Raw genomic sequence first — 22,676 nt, 5'->3', positions numbered from 1 at the left:
TATATTTACATATAAATATAAAATATATAAAACAAATTTTGTAAAATACATTAAACATAAACAATGAATCAAGACAAAAAAGAGACAAAGGCAATTATGAAGTTGTAAGAGGGGTATATATATGATCATATCACATTAATTTCAAAACATTGCAGCCAAAGCTTTTCACCATTTTGTGATTTTATTTTAGAAAATATATCTATGTTTTTATGCACACCTTACAAGAATCATTTTTTTGCCTCTAAACTCTGAAAGGAACCTCTCACATAGGCTTTATACAGAGAGGTATGAACAATTGGTTTCATGTGGTTCCTTTTAGATGCGTTAGCTGACAACACTTGATTGGACAATCAATTAAACTATGAGTTTAATTTTCCTGGTATTCCTCAGAATAAAAATAAATACAACAAACACTTAAGGGAAGTAGTTGAGGTCTAAACTTGTTCAGTGATTTTCTTGAAAGCATCACTCTACCTAAAAGATGAGTAATAAATGGAATACATATTTGTGATCCCAATTTCTGCACTTTTCTTCTATTCCACGTGTGGGACAGTTTAGAATCTTTAAATGCACACTCTGAACAAATAGACTAGAAATGCAGTCACAGTCTGACCACTTGACTGTGTACCACTGGCCTCTTTTCAAGTCTTAGCTTCTTCTTAGGACTTCTTAAGAAGTCTTAGCTTCTTCTTAAAAGGATTTAGTAACGTCTATCTCATAGAAGTTTTTGTAATGATTAAATGAGATTGCTGGCACTAAAGTCCTAATATGTGCCTGAGTTGTTATTATAACTCATAGAAATCCAAATATTTATAGATTGAGAGACATGGATAGGTTGGATAAAGTTATTAAAAGGATTATCTATTATTTAATATACATTTGAAATTCAGTGTTATACATGGATGTTTTAGATAATTATTATCCTAACAATACACTTCTTTCATTCGTATTGCTTCAATGACACACTTGATTTATTTTCATTCAATCATAAGTATCCTATTTTTGTTACAGAGATGAAATGGAAGTATGCTCTCCAGTATGATGATAGAAGTCACTTTCATTATGGGACAAGATCACTACCTTATGGAAAGGAAGGAAGGAAGGAAGAAAAGAGGGAGGAAGGAAGGAAGGAAGAAAAGAGGGAGGAAGGAAGGAGGAAAAAAGGAAGGAAGGAAGGAAGGAAGGAAGAGTGAAAGAAGGGAGGGAAGGAGGAAGGGAGGGAGGAGGAAATCTACCCAGGCTGCTCTCAGTATTCTTCTGTCTTCCTGGCCAGATTGTTGAGTGAGCCAGAGTAGGTTAGCCATCGGTGTCCCGCAAAGTAAAACAGCCCTTTCAAGTCCAAAGACCTCTCTAAATTGCCTGGCCTAAAATCAGGGAAATACTTTCCTGGCTTAATGTGAAAATGAAGAACACTTGATCATTGTTCTTGAATAGATTTCTTGTTTATTGACATAGATGCAGTCTGTGGAAATTAATATATATATATATATATATATATATGTGTGTATATATATATATATATATATTCAGTATTAATTTTAATCTAATTGCACTTGGTGTAAGTTACCTTTCTTTGCATAATAAGTTACCTCAAATCAAATGTTTACTATAGCACAGTTTCCATGAATCAGGAATCCAAGAGCAGTGTAGTTGGGAAGTCATTGCTCATGGTCTCCCATGGCTTACCGTCAAGCTATTGACCAGACAGTCTTTTTCAGGGCCTGATTGGGGAAGGACCTGCTTGCAACGTTATGTGAATCTTGCAAGCCTCAGTTCTTTGCCAAGTATGCCTCTCCACACACTCCCAGAGTATCCACATAGGATTGCAGCAAGCTTCTCCTAAGGCGACTAATTCAAGAGAGAGTCGGGGCGGGGAGGAGGAGAGAGAAAGAGAAAGAAAATTCAAAATGCAAAGCTTTAGTCTTTTTAGAATCTAATTCAGAAGAGGCAACCTTTCACTTTGTTCACATTTTATTCTCTAGAAATGACTCATAAAAACCAGCCTACACTCAGGGGAGAATTAAGTTTCACCTCTTGAGGGAGAAGTATCTTAAGTGCTTGTGGATATGACTTTAAAACCACCACAGTGTGTTTATGTGAAGAATTTATTCATCCATATATTCTAGATATTTATGAAAAGCAAATAAAAATTATGTAGCTGCTGTTACTAAAAGCTAAAAAAATTTGTAAAATACATTGCTTTCACTTATAGTACGGCAAGGAATTAAACTAAATCCAGCAAGGTCCTGCTTATTTAATGGTTTTTGTACTGACCCATTTATTTGTACAATCCATCCAGATAACAAGATCAGTCAATCTGAGTTCCATAGATAATTCAGAAGCCAATGCTTGCCTTTGTATATACAGTGTATCCAAGAGTGTCTGACCCATGACTTCTCATCGGTTTCTGAGAACATTTTTCTTTGAAGCAGATCTTTTCCCTTGGCTTGTAGTACCAAAATTTCCATTAAGTATTTGTGTAATTGGACAACTCATAAAAAAACCATTCCTACCTTTAAGTACCTATGTATATTTATTTTAGAAAGGCAGGTAGTACAGGTGTGAGAAGCCAGTTTTTCTTTTCTTCCTATTTTGGAGAAAATATTCAGGACTAATGGGGATATAGACACAGTAGCCAGGTGCTCCCCGAGGACCTTCTGCTTTTTGTTCATAACTTTTTTTTCATTCTTCATGAAGAAGTCTGATGTTTATATTTTTCTGCTACATTGCAATGTTTGCAAAAAAAGAAAAAGCTTTAATATTCTTGGATCTGTTCTATCTGCAACTTCCTAGATTTTCTTTCTGTGAGTAGCTGTACTCTATTTGACACAAAAGCCTGGCTAATGCTCCTTTTAATGGTTGAGTAAGGCTGAAAGTATCCACATCAATTTCCTATTGCCACAAAATGATCTGGGTCATGACAATCTACAAGCCAAGTTACTAGACCATTACTAAACTACCATCGCATAAGGATAAGTTAGCAAGTTTGACCTTTTAAGCTAAACTGCAAAATGTTCTTTTGATTAAAGTCTACAACAGTCCCCTGAGATCTCCAGTGCTGAATGCTAGGGATTTAACACAACACTGAGATCTTGGCAGATAAATGTACCTTTACTCATAAGCTTTTCAACTCACACAGGGTTTTAAATTCCCCTGCTCTATAGAATTACCATTCTGCACTTAGTTTTATTTTGAAGGCAGTTGCACTTATTTCCAAGATGAGGACTCATGACCAGGAAGCCAATTTAACCCAAGCAAGTAAAAGCTTTATTCTTTCCGAGAAAATTAGCTATTTAAGGATAAATACTCTAATTTGTCCTTTCAACCTAGGTTTATGGGGAATTCCTGGCTACTTTTGAATACTTTTCTGATTTCTTCTTTGAATATTTCTCTTGGCTTTTCAGTATTTTTTTTCATTCTTAATTCCTAATTCACCTACAGAGAATAATAGTTCAGTAAACCTTTTATCATTCTAATTTTTGCACACTGCTGTACCCAATACTTATTTCTAATCTGGTCTGTATATTGTTGTCAATATTTTCTACAATGCTGGCTTTAAGATAAATTGAAAACATATATGATCAATAGCAGATTTATTGTTGATGCATGGGAATATTTTCATTTTCACTTTTTTATGTTTGTTGCTGTAGAAAACATATTAGAGAGCTAGAAAGTACATATATGCAGCCATTTATTTATTTTATCTTCCACGGAAACAACATCAAAGTGTGAATAAATGTTATTTCCTCTTTTTAACTTGGGAAAGTCAGGCTTCTGAGTTCCTCTTCAGATTTGAATAACATTAATTCTCCAGAGTTAATGAAAAAAATTTAGGGATTTTGGCTGATACATAGGTAAAATTACATTTCAGTTTATTCTCTTATGTTTTATTCTCTCTCCTGGTTATGTTTGTTTAAGTGTACTTATATAAAAGAAGATTGTTTCAGTATAAGACTATTTAATTAATATGTTAAACATTCATTAGGAAATATTTATTTGATTTGTTTTTCATTCCTGCTAATAAATTTTTGTTCTCTTTCAAATCTAGTAGCATTTTGTGATTTATGCTTCTGCCAAAATTGCCTTTATTATTTTTTATAACTAAGTTTATTTTACCTCAGAAGTCTTTCTGCTTCACTGAAGTTTACACATTTTTCTTTTTTTTTTTTTTTAATTTTTTTTTCAACGTTTATTTATTTTTGGGACAGAGAGAGACAGAGCATGAACGGGGGAGGGGCAGAGAGAGAGGGAGACACAGAATCGGAAATAGGCTCCAGGCTCTGAGCCATCAGCCCAGAGCCTGACGCGGGGCTCGAACTCACGGACCGCGAGATCGTGACCTGGCTGAAGTCGGACGCTCAACCGACTGCGCCACCCAGGCGCCCCTTGAAGTTTACACATTTTTCAAACTCTGCTATTTGATGTTCAGGAGATCCTCAGAATTTTTTCAGTAGCTACGTCCTTGAATGAAATAAGGAAATGGGCAGATAAATATACAGATTCTAGGATCATATCCTAACAGCAGTCTTAATATTTCTTCTTTAATTTGTTTTGTATGGAGTATTGGTACAGGTTTTCATTTGCTATCAGGGGTAATACCTAAATATATTTGGTGATCATTGTTCTAAGGCATCATTTGGTTTTCAATACTATTTGGTCATTCTCTTTCCAACTGCTAATTGCAGATCTTTGCTAAAATAAACCATATTTATCTTGACTTTCCATCTTCTCATACTTCATAAAATATTCCACCTTTTCAATTTATTTTTATTTAAAAATTTTTTTTCAACGTTTATTTATTTTTGGGACAGAGAGAGACAGAGCATGAACGGGGGAGGGGCAGAGAGAGAGGGAGACACAGAATCGGAAACAGGCTCCAGGCTCTGAGCCATCAGCCCAGAGCCTGACGCGGGGCTCGAACTCACGGACCGCGAGATCGTGACCTGGCTGAAGTGGGACGCTTAACCGACTGCGCCACCCAGGCACCCCTCAATTTAAAAACACCTGCATCTCAAAAAAATAAATAAATAAAACCCAGCATGTACATCTCTCTCGCCCTCTCTCTCTCTCCTCTTCTATATCTGTTTCAGATAGAATTATGTCAAACAGGCAAGGAGTTTACTCACACAACTCAAGCTTGGTCATGTATATTAGCTAAGACCACATCTATCATTTATAAAAATTTACCTTTGATTTAGTTGGTTAATTTATCCTGAATACCTTGGCAAATTTGTTTCCTAACTAAAAACGAATGAAAATGGTCTTGCTAATTTCTAAGTTGTGAAAGAAGGGGAAACAAATCTATGCATCTTTGTAAGATGTGGCCTTGGGAGATCACCTAAAGGGATCACTGCCTACTGAGATGGTTCTATAGTTTGGCTACTGTCTTAAAAACATCACAGAAAATATTGCTGTACATTGTGTTTTAAAGTTTATTAAATAAGCGGTTTCAATAATAATTAAATAATCTTATTTGATAAATCTTAAAACATAGAGTTGTATTAACTGATTGGTGAATACATTGCATAGCTATCTATTATGTGAATAAATGTCTCTTGTTGCATACTTCTTTGGCCTCCCCACATCTAAAATTTCCAGGGAAATAAATTGTTCTATTAGAGTACATGTGAATTTTAGATTGTTTTTTCTTAAATATCCATTTTCCCACTGGTTTAAGCTCTTTCTAAAATTTCACAGCATGGTACAAGTAAGATTTTTAAAATTTTTTAATGTCTATTTTATTTATTTTGAGAGAGAGAGATAGAGTATGAGTGGGGGAGGGGCAGAGATAAAGGGAGAGAGAGAATCCCAAGCAGGCTCTGCACTGTCAATGCAGTTCCTGATGTGGGGCTCAAGCTCATGAACCATGAGATCATGACCTGAACTGAAATCAAGTCAGATACTTAAATGACTGAGCCACCCAGGCACCCCACAAGTAAGAATATTTTTAAAAAATCATAAGATAAATGTAAATATAACACTTCTGATATTGTCAGTATACTCATTGTGTCATTTTCCTCTGTGGAGTATTAGGTTAAAACAGAAATAGTAAGAAAAATAAGATATTTTTCATCTTCAGGGAGTTTAATATCACTTTTATACTATGCAAATATGAAGTTACAACTAAAAATACAACATGGTAAATCTTAAGCATCACTTGAAAAATACAAACTATCACTTTCTCAGTTTTGAGGAGACTTGAGATTTCTATCGCAAATAAAAAACTTTTATAAAGTCATTTGTATTTGTTTGAGATTTAATTTTGACTGAGGCAAAGAGGAGTGAGACTGTATTGGTGGCCAACTCAATATCTATTTCCCTCCACCCTGCCTCCTTCTTAACAATTTACCAACTCTGTTGGAGTTTCCACCTTCATCCAATGGAGATTAATTCAGTCTAAAGCCTAAGGCATTGGTCTTTGTTATTTTAGTAAAATCAGGGGATTCCATTTCCTTTGCTCTAAGTAGATTTAATCATGACTATGTGATTTAGCTCTGGTCAATAAAATGCCCAGAGACTTTAGGGGATCTAGAGGCTTCTTCACAGTTTATAAATAAAATAATACAAGGATATTTTGCTGTTTATCTCCTGGAACTCTTGTAGGTATCTTGTTAAAATAATAATCAGTGGAAAGGATAAAAAGTTTTTATATATTAAAAAACATTTTTTTAATTTTATATATTTTTAGGAGAGAGACACACACACACAGAGCGCAGCAGGGGAGGGTCAGAGAGAGAAAGGGAGACACAGAATATGAGGCAGGCTCCAGGCTCTGAGCTGTGAGCAGAGAGCCCGCCCAATGTGGGGCTTGAACTCATGAACCGTGAGATCATGACCTGAGCCAAAGTTGGATGCTTAACCAACCAAGCCATGCAGGCACCCCTAAAAAGCTTTTACATTAAGAGTAAAGCTTATAAAGTGTAAAAGCTCATATAATTATGGGAAAAGAAGAAAAACCTTGGGTGATTGCAAATATTTTGAGTAACTGAATATTCCAACTGTAGAGCGTTTCTTATATTTGGACTATTGATTAAGAAAGTCAACTATTATCCCTACTGGCATCATGTTTAGCCAGATTTTTCCACTACTTGCATGTATCAATATAAAACATATAGCATGGAGAATGAAAACTGCGAACTATGCTAGAGAGATAGAAGGGGTTTTGCTTACTTACAACTAGTAGGTTTAAATGAGTTTAGGGAAGGTACTTGGCATTCAAGATAGGTTAGTATCAGTCATAAAGATCATCCAATAGGTAAACACCTTAAGATCAGCAAGAACCAGTGGAAATGGATAGAGTTTACATATTTTGAAAACTACTACTTGCAAGGTACTGTGCTAAAGCTACTTGACATATTGTTGGTCTTTCAAGTAGTTAGGGATAAAATAGAGGACAGTACAGATAGATGTTGGGAGAAGGTTAAGCAAATGATGTTATCAAGGGCCTTACATGTAGTTCTCAAAGAGGTCCATGGCCAAAACATATTAAATACTGAATTAAATCGACAATGGGGAAAAGGCATGATAGAAGTGATACGTTGTAAATCTAATTATTGCGTGTATTTTGTTCTTGGTCCTTTTTGATGGGCATCTATGTGCTGGTAAAAAATCAGATTTTCAAATGTCCGAAAGGTTCATGGTCCAATTCCATTATCTATCAGAAAATCACTGTATGTATGGAAGGATCTTTCCCTTTAGAATTAGTTTCTATTTTCTGTCATTATGAACAAATATCCAGAAAATGTAAACACACTCAGTCACATACATTAAAATATCAAAAATATATTGCCACAAGATTTCCTTCCAGCACCATCAAATAGCCAGGGGAAGCTAAAAAGGCATGTAGCATCTTTCTATCTTCTTGCAAATCAGGAGAATTTTTCCCCCTTAGAGGGTGAAGCATATATGTACCATCAAAGCTGCAGCTTGATTAAGCTTTATGTATCACGTGATCAGTGAAAATACTTGTATATTTGGGAGACTGGTTGACTATTAGTTAGTTTTCAAAATTGTTTCATTTTTCTATTTCTGTTTTCTGTAAAAGAGAATGGCAATAGAAATTATTTAGATGACGCTTTAAACTAGAAACTCTAGGGTTTTTTTGTTTTTTTTTTTTCCCTTATAAATAGAAGTGAGGCAAACCTAACTTTATGGAGAATAAAAGAGCTGAGGGAGAAGGAGAGGCTGAAGACGTTGGCAAGAATATAATTGAAGGAGCAAGGTCAATAGAGGAAAGAGTAAGACTGTAAAGACATGACTGGAATACTATGGGAACTGATGAGTTTAAAGAGGTAAATTAAAGGTAGAGAAGATGGCAAATGGGATAGTTCTTGCTTGATGTTCTTACTCTCTGTAAAGTAGAAATTGAGGTACTCTATCTTGATCAAAAGATGGAACGTTGAGCTTGGAAAAAAAGTAAAAGATTTGTTCTATGTGAACTAAACTCTGAAATCAACAGAATAAAAACACAAAGGTTACAAAAGATAAATGAAGAGACAGATGGAGTTAGTCAGGAACAACCTGTCATGGGTCAGGTTAAAAAAAATGCTCATTAATCTTTTCCAGTAAATTAAAATATAGAGTGGAGATGTTAGATGACCCAATGCTGTGTACTGACAAAATGGAAGGGACAGGCAATGTCATTTATATTTGGAGAAAATAAAACTTTTGCTACTGCCTGGAAATAGTGTTGATTCTATTTCTATGCTTGTTTATTTTAATAATGTGGACATAGTAATTCGTCTATGTATTTTTTTTTTTTTTTGAGAATGTAATGTGGACACAAATAATAGCAACTTGAATAGATCTCACAGTTAAAGGAATGATGTCAAAGCAAATAAACCTCTATACTTATAACTTTTCACGGCCTGCTCCTGCTAATTCCCTTTCATCTTATGGTGGCCATGCCCACTTTTAGGGCATTACTAGTTTCTTTTGTTTAGTGTTCCACAAATCACAACCATAACAGTATTGGTCACTTGTTATTTTATTGTACCTTCATAACATAAAATTTTCAGTACTTGAAAATTTTCTGTAATTTGTAGGTGGAAACAGCAACCACATATACCTAATTATCACATAAGCAATTTTAGGTTATAAGGGAAATGGTAATATTATGGATTTTAATATTTTAATAAAACTGGAGAATCTGGAGGGGACTTTATACATAAAATGCTCTAGAGAGCCACCCAAAGCAAAATCTGTGGTCATCATTCCAATGAAAGGAAATGAGTGATTTTTATACTTTCAAATGTATTTGGGAGAAGAAAAGAGTAGGCCGAATGTCTAATTTGATAACAATAATTCCTTACATTTCTATACTGTTGTATGCTATTTAAAGTATCTTAACTTACAGTCTCATTTGAACCATACTAGATTCTTAGAAGGTAGGAAAAACGGCTAATATGATTCCAACTTTGTCATTACTTTACTCTGGCACATTTTCACTAAGGAGAACCAAGACTAAAAATACATATTTCCTTTCTTCCATTTAGTAACAATGCCTCTGCCTCGATTCAGTTCCTTTTCCTCTGTGATGATTTCCACAGGATGAATCACAGTGTGCTCAGGATATATTACTCTGTCGTAACACACCTGATATTCCCGTTTTATTTTTTTTCTAAGAGCCATGCGACTCAAATAGTGATTTGCAAGCTCTAAAAACTGATGAAAAACAAACTGCATTCAATTTTTCACCTTACATAATCCTAATGTGCCTCTTTCATCTCTTTAGAGAGAGAGCTATGCTGGAGTAAAGCAAGAACCACTAATCACAGTAGCACAGTTAAGGCATAGACCTTTTCTCAGAGAACTTATTTGGGTCATCCCAGCTGATCTCTTCTTATCATTAGAAATAGTGATTTCACTTATGATAACTAATGGAATATTCTCCTGCACTGTATTCTACGCAGTGCCCCAGTTCTGCCCTATTCTTAGCAATTCAGCTTCTGAAAGGCATACTGACAGCTTGAATGCAAACATCCTTGCCTGATAAGCTAGACCTGCAACATTATTTGTCTTATTATATCCCCAAAACATTTACATGAGTAACACTTTGCCATTAGGAGTTTATTTTCTCTTAATCTGTATACGTTTAGAAAATTTCTTCCAAAGGTATAATGGAAACAAAAGACAAAAAACAAAGCACACCCCTATGCCAGATATTCTTAACTGTGTAATCAATTCTATATGCAGACGAACTAGCATTGTATCACCTATACCATTGAGTGAACATCCTTGAAGGGAAATAAGCAAGAGATAAGCTTTAAAATAAGACAGACCTGGATCCTAAGCCTGTAGAAGCCACAATCTCTGGAGCTATGTTTCTGAGCTCCGTGAATGTCAGTTTTCTCAAATAAGACAGTGAACAACAAAAATACTAATACTCCTCCTCTAGGTTTGTTGTAAGGATTAGATGTATTGAATGTGTTCAGAATGCCTTTATATTTGTGGAATGAGAATACTAGTATAGCTTTTAAAGCGTTACTTCAAAAGATATGCATATAACCAGTTCATCCTTATGATAATTTTCCATGCAACAAATAACCAAAGTTAATAGCTTGAAACAACACTCATTTCTTATGTCATTTTCTACAAGTCAGAAGTCTTGTTTAAGTTGAGTTCTCTGCTCAAGAGCTCACAAGGTTGAAATCCAGGTGTTGGCTGGGTTTTAGTCTCATCTGGAGGCTTGTGTGTGGAAGGACTTGCTTCTAAGCTGCTTCAGGTGGTTGGCAGAATTCATCTCATTTAGCTATAGAGTTCTGGCTTCTTTAGAGACAGAAATGGAGAGAAATGCTTGTGTTACTTTCATTCTCTAACTACAGGCAAGGACTAGGCCCTTTTTTTAAAAGGATTACCTGATTAGGTCAGGCTATCTACTGGCAAACTCTCTTGATGAACTAGAGTCAACTGACAAGAGACTTTATTTACATCTGCAAATTCCTTCCTTTTTGCCATTATATATTGGTTAGAAGTGGTTCACAGGATCTGCCCCTATTCAAGGAGAGGGAGTTGTACCAAGGTGTAATTTATTGGGGGATCACCTTAGGGTGTGGACACCACAATCTCTTTGAGTAAAAAATGTGTATATTGTAGGTAGAAGAAACCAAGACCAGAACAGGAAATAATTTTGACGTCATGTACTATCTATAGTACCGTGGAGCAAACACTTAGAAAACTTTCAAGAAATTTACATCTAAACTGAAACAAGTTTTAAGGCATCTGAAAAATTTATCTTCTCTCTTTTTATATTTGATGGAAATTTAAGCCTTATAAATTCTTTTGAAGATTATATTATAGGCAAAATTGTGGCACTGGTTAGGTTTCTTCCACTACATAATAACTAATTTGACTGTACTTTATATTTTCAAGATACTTTGACTTCTGTTCACTATAGAATATTTTAGAACTAATAAAAATCATAGGAAGAATCAAAACCCAAATGTGTTCTAGTTACCCAATGACGAACATGTGTTGGCATATTTATTTCAAACTATTTTGATGTATATTTTTGTGGTGAACTTGTTTTATATAAGTATGGCCCTATTAAATATATGGCTGAATTTAGTAAGGACAGTTTATTTGCCTTGATCACATAAACATTGTTATGATACCAAAAAGCATATGTTGGGGTGCCTGGGTGACTCAGTCGGTTACTCATCGGACTCTTGATTTTGGGTCAGGTCATGATCTCATGGTGTGAGATTGAGCCCCACATCACTTGGCATGGAGACTGCTTAAGATTATCTTTCTCCCTCTTCCTCTGCCCCTTCCCTGTTTGCACATACATGTGTGCACACACGCATGCGTATGCTCTCCCTCCCTCTCCCAAAACAAAAACATTTGTTAAATCTTTATTATGCTTAAGTGTGCTAGTAGGAGACAGAGAAAAATTAATCATCAGATGAGTTTTAGAAGCACTAAAAATAGAAATATAAGACATTTATTGTAGATTAATTACCTACTCTTTATGTTAGAAATGTTGGATTTTTATACTTATTTCCTACTGTAGTAACTGGATAACAAATATTTTATCTACATCAGAATTTATCTAGACTATTTTTTTTGGAGTTAGGATTATTACATGGGACATATAATTACTTGGCCAAATGTATATTGGGATATTTTTATGGCTTTCTTATGTTTCTTAAATATTTCCAAAGACATCTCTAAGACATTCATTTAGCAATTCTCTTAGTACCTTTCAAGATCCACACCAAAACATCTACTACTTTTGCATTTGTAACATTCTTTACATTTCTCTTTCCTATCCATGTCTCTCACAATGAAGCTCTTCCTCACTTTCTGAACCTCTAAGTTGCTCAGAGCTTCCAGAATCTGTTCCTTGACAGAGTCATGAGTGATATGATTAGAGTATAAAGAGTTAATCTCTTATAGAAAATTCATCTATATTCCTGCAGTCTTCTTGGTGTCTTCATAAGTGTGCTTATATTACTCAAAGGATGGTAAAAAATTAGCAGCATTATATTAAAATAATTTTCTTATGATAAGTCTAAAAATAAGTGATGACAAATAATTACAACATTTTGATTACTCGATACATAAAAACAAAGATATACTTCATACATTGAGGCATACAATTTTTCTCTACCTGGCATATTTCTCTTCCTTCTATGAGGACTCTCCAACTCTGAATTATCTTCCTAGATTGTTAAAATACATTTTCTCTGTAGGTATGATTCACACTGGTTTCTAAACTCTTTATTGCTTGGCATTTCTTCACTGTGATATAATTCTTTGGGTTAAAGTGTTGATGCTTTAAATAATCTTTTTAAAATGGAAACATTTATTCCCTCAATTAGTGATTAAAAACCTATTACATGCCTAGCACCAGTCTGATACATGATTTTCTTAGATTTTGTTTTCAAGGAGATTACAATATAGTGTAAAACAATGGAATTGTGAGATATGTAGACCAAGAGATTCTGTATGATAATGAAGAGCTGAAAAAAGTGCAATGGGAACACAAAGGAGGAAAGGCACAGTCATGCTGCCTTAAAATAAAAGTTGAATTTTGCTGAATCTTCATTATAACATTTCAAGATCCCATCAAGAGACCTGAGATATTAAGCAACGAAAAATATCCCTATGAAAAAAAAATTTTCCATGAAAGAGACTAGGCGAGTCTAAATTAGGGAGGTGACAGTGAGAGGTAAGGTGACAATTTAAGAGGTATTTAAAATGTAGAATCAAAATAAAATAATTAACAGATGAGTCTGCTGTATACTAACATAGGAATGCTAAAGAAAAGAGTAAATGTGGAAAATAACATAATCATTAGCACTAGCCATGTAGTTATATGATAAACTTAAATATAGATTCTCGGTTACACTAGCTGTATTTCAATGGCTTAGGAACAACATGTGGCTAGTGGCTACCATATTTATTCCAGAAAGTTCTATCAACAGCACTTTTTGAAAACTGTGGATTATTAATGTTAAAGAGAGCCTGGAATGGTCAGAGAGATTACAGGGTAAAATCATCAGAATTTGGTACTATAAAAATAAATGCATCTTTTAAATGATAATCATCCATTGGTGCCTGGGTGGCTCAGTAGGTTAAATGTCCGACATTGGCTCAGGTCATGATTTCACAGTCTGTGGGTTTGAGCCCTGCATCAGGCTCTGTGCTGACAGCTCAGACCCTGGAGACTGATTCGGATTCTGCATCTCCTTCTCTCTCTCTCTGCGCCTCCCCAGCTCATGGTCTGTCTGTCTCTCTCTCACAAATAAATAAACATTAAAAAATAATAATAAATCATAATCATCCATTTACCTCCAAAATGTAAGACAATACTTGCTTAGGGTTTTTAGGGCCAAATGCTTTTTGGGCATAATTAAAGTGGCCTAAGGTTTATGAGCTGTTTGTATTTGTTAGCATATTTTGGAAGTATAATTATGTTAAGAAGTACTTTGAAGAAACAACTCTTTAAGGTGGCAGATGTAATCGATAGAGTAGGGCTGAGACTGTAATTTGACAGTTTATTTCTACCTCATATATGAGAATTACACAGGCTTTCGTTTTTTCAGTAGAGGGGAACATAGACTCAAAACGGATTCTGACTTCACATGGCAGCTCCATCCCACTTAGTTCAGAAACAAACAAAAAATATTCAACAGATAGTGTAGACAATTTGTTGAATATCGAGCTTAGACTACCATACCTTCCACAGGTTTGACTCATCACAAAGCTGGCATATTTAGACGTATTGCAGCCCACTGTTATTTCTTAATAAAGTTATATTTGGACAGCTTAACCTGGGATACCACCTAAGAAGTGTTGTACATCCCAGACAATGAAATGACATCCTTTCAATTTCTTAAGTTAGAACCTGCTGAGCAATTTCCATTTCTTTAAGGGAAGACACTTTGTTGAATGCTTACTACCTGAGAAGCACTGTTCTAAGTACTTTGTACTTAGTCTTTGTTCCTCAAAAAGAGATTAGACTAAATGCCTCAAGCCTTACAAATGCCAAAGAGCAGGATTAGTATTGAGTACAGGCATCCATACTCCTGAATACTTTACTTTGATCCACTTTGCTGTGTTTCTTCCCAAATGCATCTAGTGACAGTCCTTTTTGGACACATTGGCATATTCTTCTTGGGCTCATAGAGTCTCCACTAGGACACAAGTTTTGTGAGAAACTTTTGATGTATTGGTTCACCTTTCAGAATCATTCCAAACAAGGAAATGTTTATTTTGGGATGTTTTCATCGATAAGTACCAAAACAAAGCCTCAGACTATGCTGGATCATCTATCACGGAAATCAGTAATTTAAGATATTTTAATGAATTTTATTAAAGATGTTATTATTTTTAACCACCAAACACAAGAAAATAAAGCCTATATATTGATTTTTAGTCCATGTGAATGATGATGCTGGGAATTCCATTGAACTGTTTGTGAACTTGAGGGCTTGGATGTGAATCTAAAATTCAAGTTTTTCATGAAGCATTAGACATAGTTTTGGAGGGATAACTCCTCATTCCCCTGACTCAGCCCTTATCTTATATTGATGTACGTATCTAAATATTACCAGTCACTGGGGTGCCTGAGTGGCTCAGTCAGTTTAGTGTCCCACTCTTGATTTCCACTCCATGCATCGGGCTCTGGGATTCTCTCCCTCCCTCTCTCTTCACCCCTCCCCATTCCCACTCTCTCATTCTCTCTAAATAAATAAATAAATAAATGAACAAAAAAAAATAAAAGAAGCCCTAATTCACTCTTTCTGCAAGAAACAGAATCATAAAAGTATTCCTTTCACTTCCTGATGAATCATATAAGATAACTACTGTTGGAGACCACAGAAAGCTAACTTGGGGTTATTGATATTAATTTGCCTTCCATCTCAAGACCTACAAGGAAGATTCAAAGAGAAACCAGGTCACCAGAGAAGAGGGACAAGGAGAATTTCAGGTCAACACTGGCTCTGGACCTAGTGTTCCCTGCTCAAAATAGTTAAAAAGAAAGAAAAAATAAATAAAAGGAATTATTATGGGTCTTTAAAAGACTTTTTTATAGTGTTTATTTATTTTTGAGAAAGAGAGAGAGAGACAGTAGGAGAGGGGCAGAGAGAGAGAGGGAGACACAGAATCTGAAGCAGGCTCCAGGTTCTGAGCTGTCAGCACAGAGCCAGATGCAGGGCTCGAACTCACAGACCATGAGATCATGACCTGAGCTGAAGTCAGGTGCTTAACCAACTGAGCCACCCATATGCTCCTCAATCTTATGAGATTGTTCACCAGTTTATTCCAAGTTGAGAGGACATCAGTGTTTTGGAAGAATAAACAAAAAAACCTATTTCAAGGCATCTGCTTTTTGTTAATTAAAAATTAGGGAAACATTGAAACGAGATAATTATGTCATGAAAAGTCTACTGATGAAAATGGAACTGGATGAGACAAAGTACAATTGTATAAAAAAGTAGAAATTGGATAAAATTGAAAAATGCACTTTATGTAAGAAATAGAAAGGACAATGAAGAAAATACAATCAGTAATGTGAAAGATAATCTTACAATGCTGTTCTGGAATGCAAAGAAAAAGGGGTTTAAAAATTAGATCAAGATGATTACTATGGAACAGAAAATTTTGGAAAAACTATAACCAAAGGGGTGATTATGAAATACATGAAAAGGAAATGGAATCTACTTTTACACACATACCAGTAATTATTTACCAATTAGGTGGGAGTGGGGGACTGTTTATTTTGAAATTAAAAAATAAAGGAAAAAAACATGCAAGCCCAGACCTCCAAAATGAGTGGAAGAAAATAATTGTCCTATCACTTACCTAATATTAAAGAAAATGTTAGTGATCTGTTAATTACATTTTCTACCAAGTTGTTCATTTCCAATCATAATTGGAAAAAATCATATATTTAAGATTATAAAATTATAATCAAATTCTAAAAAAAAATATACTCAAAGCCATTTCCAAGTCATCAGATATAAGCACCAAATACAATTAAGAATTCCCTAGTAGTGACTTGATAGGCCAGTCTTCCTATGTTAAAAAAATAGGCTTAAAGTTAATTCTTTAAAAAGCTTAAATATGGTGCTTTGCCTTAATTCATTCTTAAATTAGCACTCGAATAAAAGACATATAATTTGTATTTTAATTTTTCCTGACATTTCGCAACAGTGAGTTTTAATACCCCATTTTCACTCCCACATGATGTCTTTCTCTATGACTTATGATATACCTTTATAGTTTCCTAGGAAATTAAAAGTAAATTCTCTAAATTTATAGATATGTAATTGTAATAACAACATTGGAATCATGTAAGGCTAATACTTACTATTGAAATACAAATCAGTGGTTAATTTGACTTGCCCTTGCTTAATGAAATTGAAATTTGACATAGAATTTATTAGTAACTGGAGAGATGGTTACAAAAATTACATTGTTAAATTTGTCAAAGATTTAATGCAAGTAAGTAGCTGATTTAAAGGTTTTGTTCTCATTGGTAGAGTTGAGATCGGTACTTTGAGATTGTTTAATTAATCCATTAATCTATTTTATCTTCTATAGTGCATGTTATATAGTTAACTCTTTTATTAATTTTAGTAAGGTGTCTACCAGGTGACCTGATTGTTATGATTTATTCATTAACTGCAACAAAACAATGCTAATTGCATTATATCCATTATCTTTTGACTTTACCATTATATGCATAACTAGTTTATGATTATTTTTCTTGCATAATTAACTAAATGAACTGAGAGTTCAGATTAATTTGAAGAGGCATCATGAATCTATGTAAAAAGAGTATTGCAGAAGAACCCTCCTAATTATAAGACTTATAACCCTGGGCCGATCACTTAACCTCTTTGAGACTAATTTCCATTCCGCCCTATAAAATAGGTTTATGGAGATAGCTCTGTTTATTTATGGATTTTGTCAGTATTGTATATTGGAATATGTATGAAGTGAATATTCTGAACTTTATGAATTTAGTGAACTTAATATACTATTGTTATTATTATTACACTGACATAAAATTTCTTACTATGCTCTCTTAAATTTCAAAATGAGATTATAGATCAAAGGCAAGTTCTGTGATTATTGCAAAATTAGGTGGTGAAACTCTGTGTTATTATATGGAAAAGAAAAGACTTTGGTTAGATATGTTGATATTTTTAATTACTAGGTTAGCAATGCATACAACACACGCAGAGCAGAGATGGACAACATTTACTACAGACTTTACAGGCAAAGAGGCAAATTTAGGATATTATGTAGGTACTTATTGATCATTCAAAATATTTTTTAAAAATACATTTTTAGCTGGTGGATGATTGAAACCAAGTGGGGGTGGAGGTGGGTTGGGAGCAGATCTGGTCTCTGGACAATAATCTGACAACCCATGACATAGAGCAAAATTTTCTACATTTAAAAAAGTTTGTTCTCCAAAACTTCTTTTGAAAATCATACCATTGCATCTTAAACTTCCATAGAAATGATGTTTCTGCATTTACTTGATTGTCATGCGGGAAAAATACTAGTAGTTTTGCATGATGAATACATGTAGAAATAAGGGAAATAGCAATTTTTATTCACTTTGTAATCCAAAAATTTAATAAAGAAACGGGTGTAGCAAAGAATCTGAATTTCCCTTTGTGGGGACATTCTAATTTAGTAGATTCTAATAGAACAGTTGTAGTTGAGAAAGATCTTCACCTCTAGAGCTTTTTCCAAAAGTTATTGACTAAAACAGATAATAAGCATTTAACTCAACTGGAAAATGTCTCGATCTGATAAAAAGATCGATTTATCAATAGTAAATTTTATCACTCTCCACTGTAGAAAACAAGTCTGCTGTTATACAATTAATAGCCAGTCATTTTAGTCACAGTTATGACCAATGGAGGAGGAGTAATTAAGTCCATCACATACAATAACTATTGCTGACATTCTCAAAAGGAACCAGAGTGTAGTTCTTTGATGAACTGAAATGCTGAGTAGATATTTTAGATAGATTTTGATCTTGTCTTACAATTTGAGTTTTATCTTGACATATACTTTTAAAATCACCCCCAAACAATCTTATTTGGTATAAAACTGTTTCCCATGCAAATATGTTGGGGTTTAAATATTTATTGCTTTCTTACCATTGTGTAGACGATACTGACATTGGCTCTTGCCAGGCTCAGCTTCCCTTTTAGCATAAAACTCTTAACTCGGAGCACCATGCATGGAAAAGTGGTATGGGACTGTAGACTGGTAGCTGCTAGGGATGAGGAATCTGATTCAAGGGGTTACTTCTATTGTGTGGACAGTAAAGTGGCCTGGATTGAAAAGCTTTGAACAATTAGGGCAATAATGTTAATAATATCTAAATAATATCTAATAATATCTAAATAAGTGTGCTCTTTTAAAAAGACCTTTAGCCTATGAAATATGAAAGACATTGATCTTCTGTGGTCTAGGTACCAGATGAGACATTGTAAATTGTAAATTGCAAATAAATAAATAAATAACCCCTATTTAACTAATTAATTAAATAAATGGTTATTAAGTGCCTAGTATATTTCAGATACTGTGCTGGATGTAGAGGGTATTTCTGTGAAATCACACAGGCACACAGCCTTGAGGAGAAGAGAACATTCTAAACAGAGGCTGGGGCTGTTGGTCTCAGCATGTGCAGCTTAATCACGTTATAAGTAACCATGGAGATGAAGAGAATTTGGCATACTTTTCCTGGTCTTTGTTTTGCAGTTTCTGTTTTCTGACTGACCTGTGACTATGATTCTTGTTCCCATCTTTGGTACGTTTTTGGGTTTTCGTTGACTACTAATTTCCCCCACTCTGCATAGACCCTAAAGAACAGCCCACTCCTATTCTAATTTTATTGGTCATCATAGCATTCTGGTGTTGGTAAAAGAGATATTAATTCCATGACATAAATGGAATTTTCTAAACAGTATTGCTATTATTGCCTTCCTTTTAGAACTGAGAAAAAGAAATCAGATGGAAAATGTATCTTTGATGGCAAATATTAATATAACACAAACATTAACAATCAAGATAATGGAAATATATATATAATTTACATATATAACATATATATATAATATGATATATATTATAGGCCAAAATAGTTTGCAATAAAATATAAGAAAATTTAAAATAATTTTCTTTAAAGAATTTACACTTAATAATGACCACAAAAATATGCTTCATTTCCTCTTGCTCTCAGGGGCCATGATTATTTCTGATACTTCTGACTAAATGAAATCAGTAAATTAATATAACCTTACAGGGATGTGTGTGTATGTGTGTGTGCACAAGTGTGTGTCTTCTCTCCTTGCTGATTTATAGGCTTCATTATGGATTTGGTATGTGTTCAGATCAATATGACCACATATGAGTGTTGGAGATTATTAGAATAAACCACAAGTGATGCCCCAGGGATAATATTTCTCCCCTAATCTCCCAAATGCTTTTCCTAACTATCTCTGCTAGGGGGAAAAATAATCTGCTTCTTCTTCCTAATCTCTTGTCCCAACAGAGTTAAGATAATGACTTTTCTATCCTTTTTCTCTACAAAAGTAATACATAATATTAATTTCAACTTATTTAAACTTCACAAATCATATTCTATTGAATACATTGACAATTTCTTTTCTGCTCACTCTTCAATTTGTGAGATTCATCTATAAATATCAATAACTGTTTGTTCACTTCAAAGTGGTGAAAATGGTATGCCTTATTTATCAGTTCTCTGCTTGATTTCTCCTAGTGCTCATATGGAAAAGTTTTCCTAGTGTCTATGCATAGAACTAGAATCACAGGACTCGATTCATGTACGTGTTCAATTAACTGATAATGGCAAATATTTCTATCAAGTATCTGTACCCATTTATGCTTACAACAGAAGCATATAAGTGTTCCTGTTTCTGCATATCTTCACCAACCATTGGTATTATCAGATTTTACGGGTTTTTTTTCTATCTGGTGTCTGGCAGATGTATTAACTTACTGCTTTATTATATTTCTTTGATATATGCATATATAATTTGTATTTTTATCTATATAATATTCATATTCACACACGTGTGTGTTGTGTGCATAGTACATACATTAAAAATAAAAACAAATGAATTGGACTAAGAAACATCACATTCAAATGAGTGTTTACCTGCGATAGGCATGGAGGAGTGTGACTCTGGAGATAAGTTGTTTGCAGTATATGCAATATATATATATACATATATATATATATATACACATACATATATATAGTGCAATATATATATACATGTGCAATATTTTTTTACATTAAATATCTAAGGGTGTACATTAGCATTGCATTATTAAAAATTTTTTTTTTTTTCAACGTTTATTTATTTTTGGGACAGAGAGAGACAGAGCATGAACGGGGGAGGGCAGAGAGAGAGGGAGACACAGAATCGGAAACAGGCTCCAGGCTCTGAGCCATCAGCCCAGAGCCCGACGCGGGGCTCGAACTCACGGACCGCGAGATCGTGACCTGGCTGAAGTCGGACGCTTAACCGACTGCGCCACCCAGGCGCCCCTAGCATTGCATTATTAATGCAATGTGTTACATTAACTTTATATTTTTGAAAGTTTGAAGTATTTAAAATTTTAATTTTATAAAAGCAATACATGCATAATCATTGTAGCAGACACCCTTGTCCATCCTTGTCTAGGTCTTACCACGAAAATTGTCAAGTCTTATCATTTCTTTTTCAGTCTTTCTTGCTGCCAAAAAGGGTCCCATAGCTATGTTGTGACAGTGTTGCTGGGAGATTCTGGGGGATAGTTTCTATATTAATGAAAGAAATGAGCCATGGAGACGGGTTTTGCCACCCTGGGCTGGCTTTCCCAACTTTCTGGCTGTGAATATAGTTGTGGTACCTAAACATACAGCAGCCATCTTGCTATCAAAGGACAAAAAGTTAACACTGTGAAAATTCTAGAGAGGAAGAAGAGTTTGTGGTTATATTTGAAAACTATTGAACAGCCCCTGGATCACCAATCTCTGATTTTTTGCTGTATATATCATACATTTCTTACTGATTAAAGTCATAGTTATTTGTACATTTCAGTTCTTATGGTTCAATGCTTTTTAATTTATGAAGATTGAAAAATTTGGAAATAGAGGCGCCTGGGTGACTCAGTCAGTTAAGCGTCCGACTTCGACTCAGGTCACGATCTCACGGTCCGTGAGTTCGAGCCCTGCGTCGTCTCTGGGCTGATGGCTCTGAGCCTGGAGCCTGCTTCCGATTCTGTGTCTCCCTCTCTCTCTGCCCCTCCCCCGTTCATGCTCTGTCTCTCTCGGTCTCAAAAATAAATAAACGTTAAAAAAAATTAAAAAAAAAAAGAAAAATTAGGAAATAGAATATCTTAAAATAAATGTTAAACTTAATCTTACACTTACATAGTTCTATATACTGCTTGCCAATTTAGGTCATTCCTTTTAGATTTACTTTAGTTGCCCTGACCTTTCTCCCACATCTTCTTTTCTTAGAAAGTCTTTTTATGTGGATTGCTCTCTCTTTAGGGAATTCAAATCAATCATATCAGAACAACATTATACGTTATGATGCTTATGTGAAAACTGGTTGCGACTTGCCTAGGAAATCTAAGAAGATTTACTGACAACCTTCCACATGTGGGCACACACAGTTCCATGTAAATGTCACAGCCCATTAACTAATACTGATCATTCCTAAGATAACTTGGATAAATTTCTTTCCATATGTATTTGCAGCTGTTCTGATATTAGTAGATTTCCTCAGTAGTTGACATGCTTCCTCTCCTCCTAAAGCAATCCCCTTTACTCTTCCAGCCATTTGCACTTATACCTATTAATCACCCCAATGTTTCTTATTTGAGGTCCTTCTATGTATGTATGAACTTCAATTTTTAATCAATTTGGAGAACACTCAAAACATTTTCTGTTTGGGGCGCCTGGGTGGCGCAGTCGGTTAGGCGTCCGCCTTCAGCCAGGTCACGATCTCGCGGTCCGTGAGTTTGAGCCCCGCGTAGGGCTCTGGGCTGATGGCTCGGAGCCTGGAGCCTGTTTCCGATTCTGTGTCTCCCTCTCTCTCTGCCCCTCCCCTGTTCATGCTCTGTCTCTCTCTGTCCCAAAAATAAATAAACGTTGAAAACAAAACAAAACAAAACAA

Source organism: Leopardus geoffroyi, chromosome A1 (assembly GCF_018350155.1).
Source record: "Leopardus geoffroyi isolate Oge1 chromosome A1, O.geoffroyi_Oge1_pat1.0, whole genome shotgun sequence".
NCBI classification, from domain to species: Eukaryota; Metazoa; Chordata; class Mammalia; order Carnivora; family Felidae; genus Leopardus; species Leopardus geoffroyi.
Note: the sequence above shows the minus strand (reverse complement) of the source record.